Source organism: Phalacrocorax carbo, chromosome 7 (genome assembly GCF_963921805.1).
Source record: "Phalacrocorax carbo chromosome 7, bPhaCar2.1, whole genome shotgun sequence".
NCBI lineage: Eukaryota > Metazoa > Chordata > Aves > Suliformes > Phalacrocoracidae > Phalacrocorax > Phalacrocorax carbo.
Genome location: NC_087519.1, coordinates 9,414,338 through 9,426,717, shown reverse-complemented (window position 1 = coordinate 9,426,717; position 12,380 = coordinate 9,414,338). Strand labels below are relative to the sequence as shown.

The 12,380-nt window shown below is 53.3% G+C and overlaps 1 long non-coding RNA gene across 2 annotated transcripts in view; it reads right to left on the bottom strand.

The window, feature by feature from the left end:
* Window positions 1–11,507, bottom strand: part of LOC135314274 (uncharacterized) — a 36,382-nt gene extending 24,875 nt beyond the window's left edge. The window contains exons 1-2 of one of the 2 annotated variants that reach the window (XR_010373729.1): window positions 10,819–11,507; window positions 974–1,043 (exon numbers count right to left, since the gene is read on the bottom strand). This is a non-coding gene — a long non-coding RNA (uncharacterized LOC135314274). The remainder of the gene's footprint in view (window positions 1–973; window positions 1,044–10,818) is intronic. The other variant, XR_010373728.1, reaches the window with a different exon arrangement.
* Window positions 11,508–12,380: the final 873 nt, after the last annotated feature.

The window sequence follows — 12,380 nt, the reverse complement described above, 5'->3', positions numbered from 1 at the left end:
ATTGATTTCCCCTATTGTTCTTAATAAATCCTGGCGCATGAAGAAACTCACTGCACAGCCATTTTTCCTGCCTTGTTCTACCTTGCAGAAGTAATAAGGGTCAGATGTGACTGCTGTGGGAAGCAAGGGCCATACGCGAGGTGGTACTTTGTTGGATGCAGTGGGTGTGCTTGCAGGGGTCCGGTGGGTGTAGACAAGCAACACCTTTTGCGTGGTTTATTCCCCCTTCTAGTCTAAGCTGAGGAAAAGGGGAACCACGGCTGGGTACCACAGCATTGGCGTGGCTCTGAGGGGAGTAACTGCTCTACAAGCTGAGCCTGCATGAGCTCCCCTGCTCTGCACAGGGACAGGCAAGGCTCCAGCCCTCTCTGACCGAAGCCCTCACAATGGTTGATAAATACAGGGCTGAGCCCTGCCCCTCCGTCAAGTCTCCCCAAGCACACCCTGCTCCCTGCTGTGCCCTCTCCATCAGACATGCCCCTGCCTCTGTGCCAGCTGAGAGGAGCCTCCACCGCCAGCCAGGTTTCTAAAAAAAAACCATAAATCCCAAAACAACAAACCAGCTCCCCTCTCAATGACCCCCAGCTGCACAATTCAGACCCCAGTTTGTTGTTGAAAGGCTCTCTCCCTCCCTACTGCCTTTTCTACTCCCAAGGTTGACATCCATCCTCTTTCCCTGCTCACAGGAGGGTGTTTGCTGGCCACAGCTTCATTGGTGCCCAGCAAGGAGGCACTGCTGGGCTCTGGGAAGCAGGTGGCTTTGCATGGACCTGCCTTGGCCACCTGCCTCCAGCTCCGTCCAGACTCCCCGGATTATCGCTGCTGGCCTCCTCCAGCAGAAGCTAACAACTGGCCCCCTTTCAAAAGTCTGGCTGAGAAATTTGGCTGCAGGAGGGAGGGATCAGGTACAAGGGCTGGTCACCCATGCATGAGTTGGACTTGATCCTTCAGCAAGACTCCCAGGGGGACTCACCTCTCCTTGCTCAGGTGGAGACGTCCCAGCCCTTCCCAAGGCATTCCACTCTGCGAACTCACAGTCGTGTCTGATTAAGGAAAAGAGAATTTGTCTCAATTAGAAAGAGGCTCCCATATACACGGATGGATGTTAAGTAGTTATCAAATGTTACTCACTGCTGGAAAAGAGACCTTAAATTTGGGACTGTGCAAACTTGAACACACAATTGCGAGTGAGTTACGAACCTTGGCATGCTTCAGAGCATACCTTGTGTGGATGCTTTCAAGACCGTCCCCTCGTCTAAAATACACACAGCCACGTAAAATACAGCGAGACACAATGCCATTCTAAACAAGGAAATAAAGCCGAGTGGACCTGTGTTGCCAGAGCCCAGAGAGCAACACTGTCTCTTTAATTTTCTCCCTGGCTATCTCATCCTTTGCACAAACTCTTTCCTCCCCGTGGCTTCTTCCAGCCTGGTGGGCAAAGTGGGAAAACATCATTAGGGAGGAAAAATAATTTAGTTTGTTAATCAGTATCCAGTGGTGGGAAACAAGAAAGACAGAGAGCAGGGCTGGCGGTTAGGGCTTAGGAAGGCCCAGCACAAAGCCCACCATTCATGACATCTGGGGCTGGGATTCTCATTGAATTAAACAGACACAAAGAGCAGAGGCATTTCATGCTCTCTTCACAAGAATTATCATATCTCCCTGGCACTAGGAAACCTTCAGCACGGGAGAGGGGGGGAGAGAGAGAGAGGGGAAAGCGGGCAGGCTGGGTAGAAATATGGGGCAGGGTAGAGGAGGCTTTGTTCCAGGGTTGGATTTATGGATGGGATGTGGCGCGTTGCTTTGCGGGGAGAGACAGGGCCCTGGCGCGCTGGGTCTAATAAGAATCAGCAAATGTGAAACAGGGGGCCCCTGTGTACCATGAAGCAGGGAAACCCGCATTTGACAAGCCAACAGAATAACCGCTCGCGTCTCAAGGCTGTGGAAGGATGCTGACGTTCGTACGAGATGTGTCGTCTTGTGTGTGTGTCAGTGAGGAGGGGGGAGAAGGGGAGCGCCGAGGAGTATAAACAAGAGACCAGGCAGCATCGTTCAGTCATGAAAATTAATTAGTTAATGTGCAAACCATGGCTGCCTCTTCCCACTGCCCTGCAAGCATTTCCCATAAAGCTATGGTGTGTGCGGAGCCTGTGACTGGGAATGACAGGGGCAGATTAGGCAGCATCTTGGGACACAAGCCTGGCAGCAAGAAACCCACAGCCCGTGCAAAAAAAGTGAGAACGGGACAATTAGGGTCCCTGGGGAAGGAGCAGAGTGCAGGGCCAGGAGAAAGAGAAACAGGAGAGGCTGGGCACCAAGCTGAGACTGGGCATCATGTTGCTGCAGCAGCAGAAATTGGGGCGGATCTGAAAGACCAGCCATTAACAGGGTCTGGTGGAGAGCAAAATCATTTAGGGTTTAGACCGCACGCTCTCTGGGGCAGGACCTGTCATCTCCTGCAGGCTCACACCACAGAGGCCCGTCCTACATGGTTTCTGGGCATCACCAGAAGATCTGCTTTAAATACTAATTGCTCCATGACCAAGACCTGTGAGCTGCTCGGAGCCTCCCTACAGCATCACCTGCGGGAAGAGGGGACAGATCTCTGACCTCACGTCCCCAGGGTAATTTGACCCCGTGCACTGGTGCCACAAGCGAATATTCCTACCTGGTGACAAAGATGAGAAACTCCTGACCGACTTCATGTGCCCCATCCCTCAGCTTTTGGATCCCACTACAATATCGTGTTTATTCTTTGCTGGGAGCAACCACAAGAGAATGAGGGTGCAGGTGTCAATTACCCAGGGGAAAAGGGCACAAAAAGGGAATGAGGAGATGCAGAAAGCGGTTGGCAGGGAGAAAATAAAGAGAGAAGCCTCTTCGACATGGGATGTGTGCAGAGAACAAGGAACACACTGGAAACAAAGGCATGCAAGGAAAGAGGAGAGGCTGGGATGGGCATCTCGGCAGACATGTAGGTAAAAGTTGAAAAGGAAGCACTAATTAGCACCCAGACCATCACTTTCCATTAATAGCTTGTCACCGTTTCCTTGATGTTGCTGAGAGCAGGAAAGTTGGTATGTGTGATGCTTACCTGTCTCTATCTCATTAACAGAAGTCAGAGTGAGAACAGACGTTTATTGCCTGCATCCAGATAGACAGGCCCTTTGCTGAACTGAGATGTGGGAGAGAGGGGGGAAATTATGAAAAAGACACTCATGAAACACAAGCCTATACCCACACGATGGAAACCCAAACATAGGACACTCAGATACCTGTGCCAGTGCAGGAACAGCCCCAGGCAGGCATCAGGCTCCAGGAATCCACAAGGCAAAAACGGCCAGGTCAAATAATTATAATCCAGGCAAACACACTGCTGGTCAGGGGAAAACGCTTGGGTATCAGCGTTGCACAAGGTATGTGCAAGGGGCCATGGCTGCATTACACCCAAGAAAGTAAAACAAAAGACTGCTTACTTCCCCAGACAGATTTGCTCAACCAGAGTCCACTCAGCTAGAAAACACACAGCTGAATGTCTTATCACAAGCCAGAATGGAGAACCTCCCCAGTAAACAAAGAAAAAAGAAAACAAACAAAAAAAAGGCTACGTTTCAAGCAAAGATAAATCTGCATTGCATGTAATCACCTCCAAAGTAATTCTTCCAGCAGTTAAAAAAAGAGATTAGATCTCCCGTGTAATACACAAAGGCCTCTCCTTTCCCTCCAACATGTGCAACGGCTCCTGTTAGCGACACTGGAAAGAGGGAGTGTGCAAGGCAAGGCAAGGCAAGGACGCCAAGCAGTAAGTATCTGTGAGCTGGTAGCACATGCCTGCTGGTGCGATGACAGGAGCGTGCGTGCGCGTGCACCTTCCCAGATACACCCTCGCTTTCACAAGTGCACAAATTCACTACGCAAGCCAAAGGTTCCTCAGGAGCAGGAGCCCAAACCTCCCCAGGAGTGAACAAGGCAAAACGAAAGGCAAAGAAAACATCAAGGCTGGGGCTGGAGAAACAAAGGCTCCCCCCTCTCAGCTTGGAGGCATCTTCTTGGCCGTTTAGCTCAGATCAAGTGTAGGATCTGTTGACTCCCCCATCTATTCAAACGAGCACTTTCAATAATCTGCTAGGTCTTTTCTGCTCTATGGCTTCTCTACCCCTGTATTTGCCATCCCTGACCAATGCAGTTAATGCCACATGCAGAAATACTGCCCTGAAAAGCCCTTGTTTAGACTGTGTGGTCAAGCACTTCAAAGTTAGGAAGTGTCCAATTTATGGCTGTCCATGCAACCTTAATTCCACCTCACTGTGCAGCCACCCTGGCCAGGGAAAGAGGGAGCAAGCTAAAAATAGGCTGTGACCGTGTCATTACAGCCTCATAAGGGCACGGGCAGGGAGAGACTGAATTAACATCTCATGGTCAAACGGAAATCGGGTACCCCCTGACTTGCCAGCACTTGCTTTGGTGCCTTCAACCATGTACATTTTTAATATACAGAAATCACATGCATTCTAAACATACAGAAAAATGTATTATTTATAGCTAATAAATAATAGATTGTTTATATAAGCAAAAAGAAAAACAATTGTAGGCAAGTGTAACAAATTCCCCTCCCTCCACCCCGCACCCATCCCTGCCTTCGTCCTGCGTGGGCAGAGCGATTTCAAGCCCCAAGCCTCGGCACAGATTTCTGCCACTATGAAATACAGGACTAATGTTATCTGGCAGCGGCAGAAGGCTGCTCTCCCGGGGCCGGTGGGGAAGGGGAACTGCTAGGGCTGGCAGTGCCCAGGCCAGCGCACCCACACCCCCCTACACTTTTTCCTCCCAGCGCCAGGACCCCGAGGAGTTTTCTCCCAGGAGATGGATCCATGCTGGAAGAATATGAGCTAGAGGTGGAAGGGGGTCGTGGAGTTGACCGCAACTGTCCTCCCACCTTCCCCAGCTGGTCCAGAGCTCTGCAATAGAGTGGTGGGAGTCCAGGGCTTCACCCTGCTCATGGTCTGTTATTATTATTCCAGGGAAACAATAAATTTTTTTTTCCCCGCTGCAAGAGGCAACTGAAGGGAAATCGTGATTCCGAACAATTCATAATTCAGCTAAACCTGAAAGGAATTTAAGGGACAAAGAATAGGCATTTCTCAAGCCGAAGAGCTTCCCCCCGACCGAATTTCAAGGGCCCGCAGCAAACAATGGGAGTGTCAGGGGTGCTCAAAAAGAAAAAAAAAGTTCAAGAATCTTTACAATAAAAAGTGTTAGGCAACACAGAGGTCAGAGCCAGCTCCTCCTATAATAAATAGCCGACTATCCTACATTAGCTATAGGAGACATTTTAATGCAGTGCCTTGGCTTCATGCTAATTATACTTTTTCACCATATTTTGAACCTAAGAAAAAATGTCATCAGTTAATTATAACAGATGAGGGAGTGTGAAGACTTCCTCAATAAATAATGCCTTGATATCTCATATCCAACAAGCTGCGCATACTGCTCTGAAGGTGCCCAGAAATATGTCCTCTCAGGAAATATATCAAGAAATGATGGTCCCATAAGCTGGCTTTGTTTCCAAGCCTTGATTTTCGGCCCAATAATTAGGTGATTTTTATGGATTGGGTAGAGTAAAGGTCGTGGGATTGCTGGAACCGTGCCAGAGAGAGTCAATGTTTAAAAATAAATAAATTCCCAAATCCAAATGAGATACAAAAGACCTCAGTAAATTCCTCCCACAGCCGCACATGCAAACACACCGAAGCGATTTGGTATCTGGACCTGGGTCCCATCCTTCCTTCGCTCCTGGCATCTCCATGGCAGTCTGGCGTGCACAGAAAATGCCTGGTTTTAATGAAACCAGGCCATGGCCACCAGCATGACACTGGGAGCCAGCCACTGCCATCCACTTGGCCCTGTGAGGAGGGACCCCGTCCCCCTGCCGCCGGGCCACCCTGGGCGCAGCCTGCCACTGCACCCATCCCTGCCGAGGCCAGTGGGCGCCTGTGTCCTTATGAAGGTTCCTCCACTAAACCATCTTTCTTTCAGCTCCCTTCCCCACCCGGCACCCCTCACTTCCCCCTCTGAAGAGCCAGGATTTGGCGTGGGAAAGATGTCTTTGGGCTTTTCACAAATCCAGTATCCCCTTGAACCAAAACCAATTAGCCTGGCCCAAGGTCCTGCCATTGAAGGACTGTCCCTTCTTTTCAAACCCCCGCGGGCTCAATTGCTCTAAGGAGCCTGGATGTGAATGAGCAAAGCCCACTTAAAGTGGTACTTAAGGCCAGACCAGGGTGAAGGAAAAGAGAAAGCCTCTATAGGAACAGCAAGCTGAGTTTCCAAGAGACAGCTAACTGCCGGAGATTGTGTTCTTTTGCTCCCCTCCATTTTCTTTTTTGTACCCCCACTCCTGAGCTTTCGAGGCAAACGCTCCTAACCAAACCTGAGCCCCTGAATAAATATTAGATGGCACCTGAAAATGTGAAAGCCATAGCCCCATCCTGACTCTCTGAGGATGCCGGGAGCCTGGCCGCAGGCAGCGTGATGCCTCAGCCTTGTACCAGCACAAGCTTTGGTCCCGAGCACGCGTGCCTGGAGGGATGGAGGATGAGCAGGCCGAGAGGATGCTTTTGCAGCTGGGCTCTTGGCAAACACATTCCCCAGGTGACGGGACTTGTGGGCACAAAACTCAGAACTCCCTGACCTGGAAAGGCAACTCCCAGCACCATGTGCTGGGGAAGCCAGCGTGGGCAGCCATGCAGCCATCTTACGCTCACTGCCCCTGAGGATTTCTGGAAGCTCAGGGCGACCGAGGGGCCGTGATGTGGCAGCACTGCTGGCAGGGGTGACACGTGGTACCCACGCCACAAATGGGGTGCATGCACTGCCACATGCCAGGCGCCAGCACCTCAGCGCTTACAGCTGGGAGAAAATCCCAACACCCGCAGATGCCACATTAGCACCCTCCCTCCACCGAGACATGAGAAAGCATGTTTCTGGCACTCGGCCGCGCTCCCTCCCCAGTGCATGAGCAGCACCCATCTGCAGCCGCAGGCGGGATGGACCCTCCAAGCCCCTGAGCTCTGCCCATTCTCCAGCAGCATGGGCAATGCCAGGGCAGAGCAGCAGGTAAAGGGAGGCACCGTCCGCCTGCATCAAGGGTGCGGGGAGGGGGTGGGAGCCGAGAGAGAGACAAAAGAAATGGCCGAGCCTGGCTTCAAGCATCGAACCCGCCATTGCCAGGCGATCCAGCAAAAATACCCATTGATGGATTTTCATCCATAACCAAGCAGGAGGGCTTGCATGGCCCAGGTCCCAAGGCGGCTCCTTCGGATGGCAGGGATGAACAGCCCCTTCTCCATCTACCCCTGAGCCCGGGTGGGTTTGGCTTCCCCGGGTACCTGGTACAAACCGCCTTCACCTCCTGCCTCAAGCCAAACCCACTGCACAGCGGCCAAGTTTTAGGAAAAGATGGGAAATAACGTGTTGAAGCACACAGTGTCCCAGGGCATCATTTCCCTGGGGTGAAACCCACAAATTATATTTTCCATTTATCCCCCAATGGCACACGCCGATTCTTCCGTTTCTGGCTTCCTCTGCCCATCCCCAGCCCTGCCTCAAGAACAAAGACATCACGGCCCAGCTCCAGAAACCTCACCCACGTCTGGCCTACGCTGCATCCTATCGCTCCCACCGAGAAGAGGAACCCACCAGCAAGGACCATGAACACCAGGACTTGGGCTTTTCTCCCTGCACAGCCAAAAAAAGACACCTTCCCTTCTGGATTTGGGCTGTGCCGGGGAAAAGATCTGGCCGAAGCCAACTGCTATGCAAACAGGGCAAAAGGCTAAGCCGCAAAGAGACCCACATGTAGCCAAAATCCATCCCTAGCCCAAAGACGGACCCTTGGGGACCCTCCTTCCACTGCGGCGCTTAAAAAAAAAAAATGAGCAGAGGCAGTGGGCTGCTGGGGACTCTCTAAATGCAGCAGGTATTTCAGGAGCAGGGATTTACCGGGGGGGTTATCTGCCTCCTTGCCCCCCACCCACACACACATGAGCTGGGGATGCTCGTGCCACCGTCCCTCATCACTCCCTGCCACCTCCCTGGTTAATGCGGGGGTGCCTCCAGGCTTCCCCCAAACATCCACAGGTTCATGCTGACAACAGGGGCGAAAATTAAGAAATTAAGTGCCAGTAAAAATTCAAGCGTGGTTTCTCTCTCCTGGAAACTAAAGGCTAAATTGCTCAGTCCCTGTCAATCCCCTTTGGGGGAACCGCTCTGGGACAAGCGAGCCAAGTCCACAGCCTGAAAAATTGCCTGAAAAATCAGCTCAGAACAGGAAATTTTGGGGAGAAAAAAAATTTAGGAGTCAAGGGTGGTTTCTGAGCAGCTGATCGAATAGCAAGGTGAAAAAGCTTGCATCGATCCTTTGTAAGAGTTCACATGTAGACATAGATTTCCACACTTCCATTTTATTTCATAAAATTATATATATATGTATTTATATACACACACACAAAGACATTTATTATGTGTGTGTATATATTTTTTTTCCTCAGATCCCCTTTTTCTATTTTCACCTTTTGCAATTACAAAAGCCAGGGACAGAAATACCTCCTGGGTTCTGCCAGTGCAGAAACACTCCCACCAAACAGATTTTCTCTAACATGCTGGTCGAATGATTCCTCCTGAATTATATTCATTAGGAATTTGAATGTTTCTTTCCTCCATCCCCCATCAAATCAGTACTCCGGAATAAATGCATTCATCAACCACCTTGCTCAGCTCCCTCCTGCTTTGTTCAGTCTAGTTTTAAAGCATCTCCACTGAAACCGTTTGCACCTGACTGGATGCTAGCGTGCAGAAGGGGGGAAAAAAAATTAATCAGCGAAGAATTGAGTGCCACTCACAATATTGTGGAAATAATTGGAAAATTATTTTTTAAAAATAGCCAACACAATAAAGGAGGGCAAGGACTACATTCCCTCCACCCCACCTCCAATCTCTTCCACAATTTCTGGGATTGCATCGAGCATACATATTCCAGATGGGCTGGAGAGAAGGAGGTTGGATCTTAATGACACGTCTTTCGCTGCCTTTGGAATGAATGATTCATTCGGATCTCGCCGACACTTGGTGCCACAGTTGAGTTACATTTCTAGAAAATCCGTATCTTTAATTCTGGCGCTGCGTGTGGGACCCAGCAAATCATGGAATTACTGCTGTAACTTCAGATTAGTAACGCTTTCTAAATGATAGTCTAATTCCAGGCCTTCATGCTTTTCAGCGTTCACACTCACACAGCCTTTTCCCTGGGAGGCTTCCTGCGGAATTAGTGCTGGCGTCTTCGTCTTTCTCTGCCCTTTTTAATTTCTCCAATGACTTCTCATTAGAATATATAACAACAACAGCTCCCCAGAACTTTTCTTTCTCCTGGTATAGCCAAATTCAGGCTGAGATCCTTTTTCCTTACTGTGGTTATGGCGGTGCTTTCCTGGCCCTGGAAGGGTGCACAGGCATATTTAGCTTTGCGGGCCTACGTGGTGTCTGACGCCATTACCCCATGCAAGGGAAGGTGGAAAACCTGCCTCCAAGGTGCGCAGAGCTCCCACCTCTCGCCATCCCCACACACCGGTGGGCACGGGCATCTCAGCCCTGCGATGCTACCCTCTCCCCTCGGCGAGGGGTGCCCAGCCACAACGAAAAGGATGGGGCAGGGTACCCACGCTCCACCTCTCTGAGCAGTGGGAGAGCGGCACCGTCCTTTGCCCCCCGCTCCCCATCTCCCGCAGCATCTCCCGGGGGACAGAGAGCCAGCACACAGCCCACTCGCAACCCCAGCCACGGGAATCTTTTTTGCTGCAGCCTCCCCGGAGCTGTCACGGCCAGCGTGGGTTTGTGACAGTGCGGGGATCATCCCTGCGGGGTGGAAACGGCCAGCGACGGGCGGGGGGCTGGCGGCGATGCCCCACGCCCTGCTGCAGGGCGCCGGGGGGGCCCGGGGGACCCCGGCCCCGGCCAGGGGCGCTCGCCCCACGCCAGCTGGGGAAACGTGCCGGGGAGGCTCGGCGGAGAGCGCGGTGCTTTGTGTCGCCATGGGAACGGAATGCAGATTTGCCAATTGCTTTTTTTTTCTTTCTTTCTTTCTTTCTTTCTTTCTTTCTTTTCTTTCTTTCTTTCTTTCTTTCTTTCTTTCTTTCTTTCTTTCCTTTTTTTCTTTTTTTCATTATTTGCCAGACATCGTAATACATTTTATCTTTCAACTTCTGGGGCTTGCGGCGGAAGCGAGGGAGGCTTTGTGCTCCCAAAGAAGCCCCGGGGCCGGCGGCTGCACGCCGGAGGGGTGCATCCAGCAGCAGGACCCCTTTCCCGGGCATCCCCCTCCCCGGAGAACACCCCTCCTCCAGCTACGGACAAAAGCAACAGCCACCGCACGAGAAAAGTGATCACGTTATCGCCAACTTGACCTTCCAAAGGGAGGCCAGGATGAAATCCAAAGCCGAAAAAATAAAAAGAGAGGAGAAAAAGGAAAACAGCCAAAAGCGGGGGTTTTTCGAGGTCTGACCCGCAGGCTGGGGCGGGGGAAGGTTTATCGGGGGAGGGCACTCGCCCCCTCCATCTCCCACAAGCCGCGACCCCTCGCAGCCTGGGAGTGCATTTCGAGGTGCGTTTAACCGAGAGTTAGACCCCGGATTTCTTCGGCAATGGACGCATTCGCGTGGGGCTCGCCTCCCCCTCGCCGGTCCCCCCGCCCGCCCCCGCGAAGCCCCGGGCTGCCGGTGCCGGAGCGGCCCGACGGGGGGGGCGCGGAGCCGCGGCCCTTACCTGGAGCACCGAGGGCGGAGGGTCGGGTGGGCTCCGCACCGCCGGTCCCGCTGCGGCCGCTTCCCCCGGGCGAGCAGGTCTGGAAGTCATTTCTACTTTCGGTTATCTAGCTTTATGATGGCTCCACAACACTCATACAGCTAGATAACCAAAGACAGAAACATCCCTCCGTCGGGGATGCCGGCCATCCGTCCGTCCGTCCGTCCGCTCCAGGGTGCGGGCACGGCCGGGGCAGGGCGGCTGGGAGCTGCCACCGGGAACCACACAGACAGACATAAAAAAAAAAAAAAAAAAAGAAAAAAAAATGAAATAAGAGAAGAAGATAAATAGGAGATGGAGAGGACGAGCTGCGGGCGGCACCGCCGGCTGCGGGGCTGCGCCGGGGGCTCGGGGCGGGCTGCGGGAAGCCGGGGGGAGCCGCACCGGGCGTGCCGTGTTGTGCCGTGCCGTGCCGAGGGGCGCTGCCCCGGGCCGGTCCCGCCGCCGTCCCCTCCCGTCCCGGCCCGCCCGAGCGACACCCGCGCTCCCGCCCCGCCGCCCAACTTCTGCTCCCCTCGCGGGGCGATCGCCCCCTTTGGGAAGTGACGTCACGCCGCGCACAGCCAATCCCCGACCCCGCATTTAAATCAGCGCCCCCTTTCCCGCGCTTTCCCAGCCCCGGCCCGACCGGCAAAGAGCGGCGGGTCGCGCCGCGCCCCCGCGCCTGGACGGGGCGGACCGGCCGGCTCGGCTCGGCACGGCACGGCGCGACACCGGGCAGGACAGCGCACACCCCCGCGCCCCGCCACCGGCCTCCCTCCGCCCGCCGTGCCTGCTCTCCCGGCCTGCGCGGAGGTGGCTCTGCCCCCCCGCCCCCTCGCCGTGTTCCGCTGGGCCGGCAGCGGGGGGGGAGGGGGGAAGCATGCCGGCACGGCATGGCCTGGCACGGCGCGGGGGGACCCACCTGCCGCTAACTTCCCTCTCCCTGTCCTCGGCACTCCCTCCTCTCCCTTTCTTTTCTCCCCTTCCCCGGCCTTTCTTTTTCCCCTCCTTTTCCCTTTCCGTCCATTTTCCTTCCCTTTTCCCGACCTTCCCTTCCGCCTTTCCCCGGTCCCCACCACGCCGTACCCCCCCAAGCCAGCGCACCCCTCACACACCCTCTCCCCCCCAGCAGCGCCCGCCCCGTCCGGCCTCGGCCCCCGGGGGCAGCCGCAAGGGCCTCCCCACAGCCAGGCGCGGGGCCCGCCCGGTCCGAGGCGCAGCCGGGGGCCGGGGACGCACCCGCGATCCCGCACCCTTCCTCTCTGCTCCCCTTCCCCCCCTCATTTTAATTATTTCCTCTCCAGGTTTTGCTATTTCCCGTGCAGGTTCTTAACGCGATGTGCGTGTAAGCGACGAAGCCGGCATGTACAAAAAATAAAAACAAAAATAATAATAAAATGCCAGAAGGTAAATATCTGGGGTGCTTCTCTGACCTTCTCCGCATAAAAAAATTAAAATAAAATAAAATAAAATAAAATAAAATAAAATAAAATAAAATAAAATAAAATAAAATAAAATAAAATAAAATGTAATCCCACGCC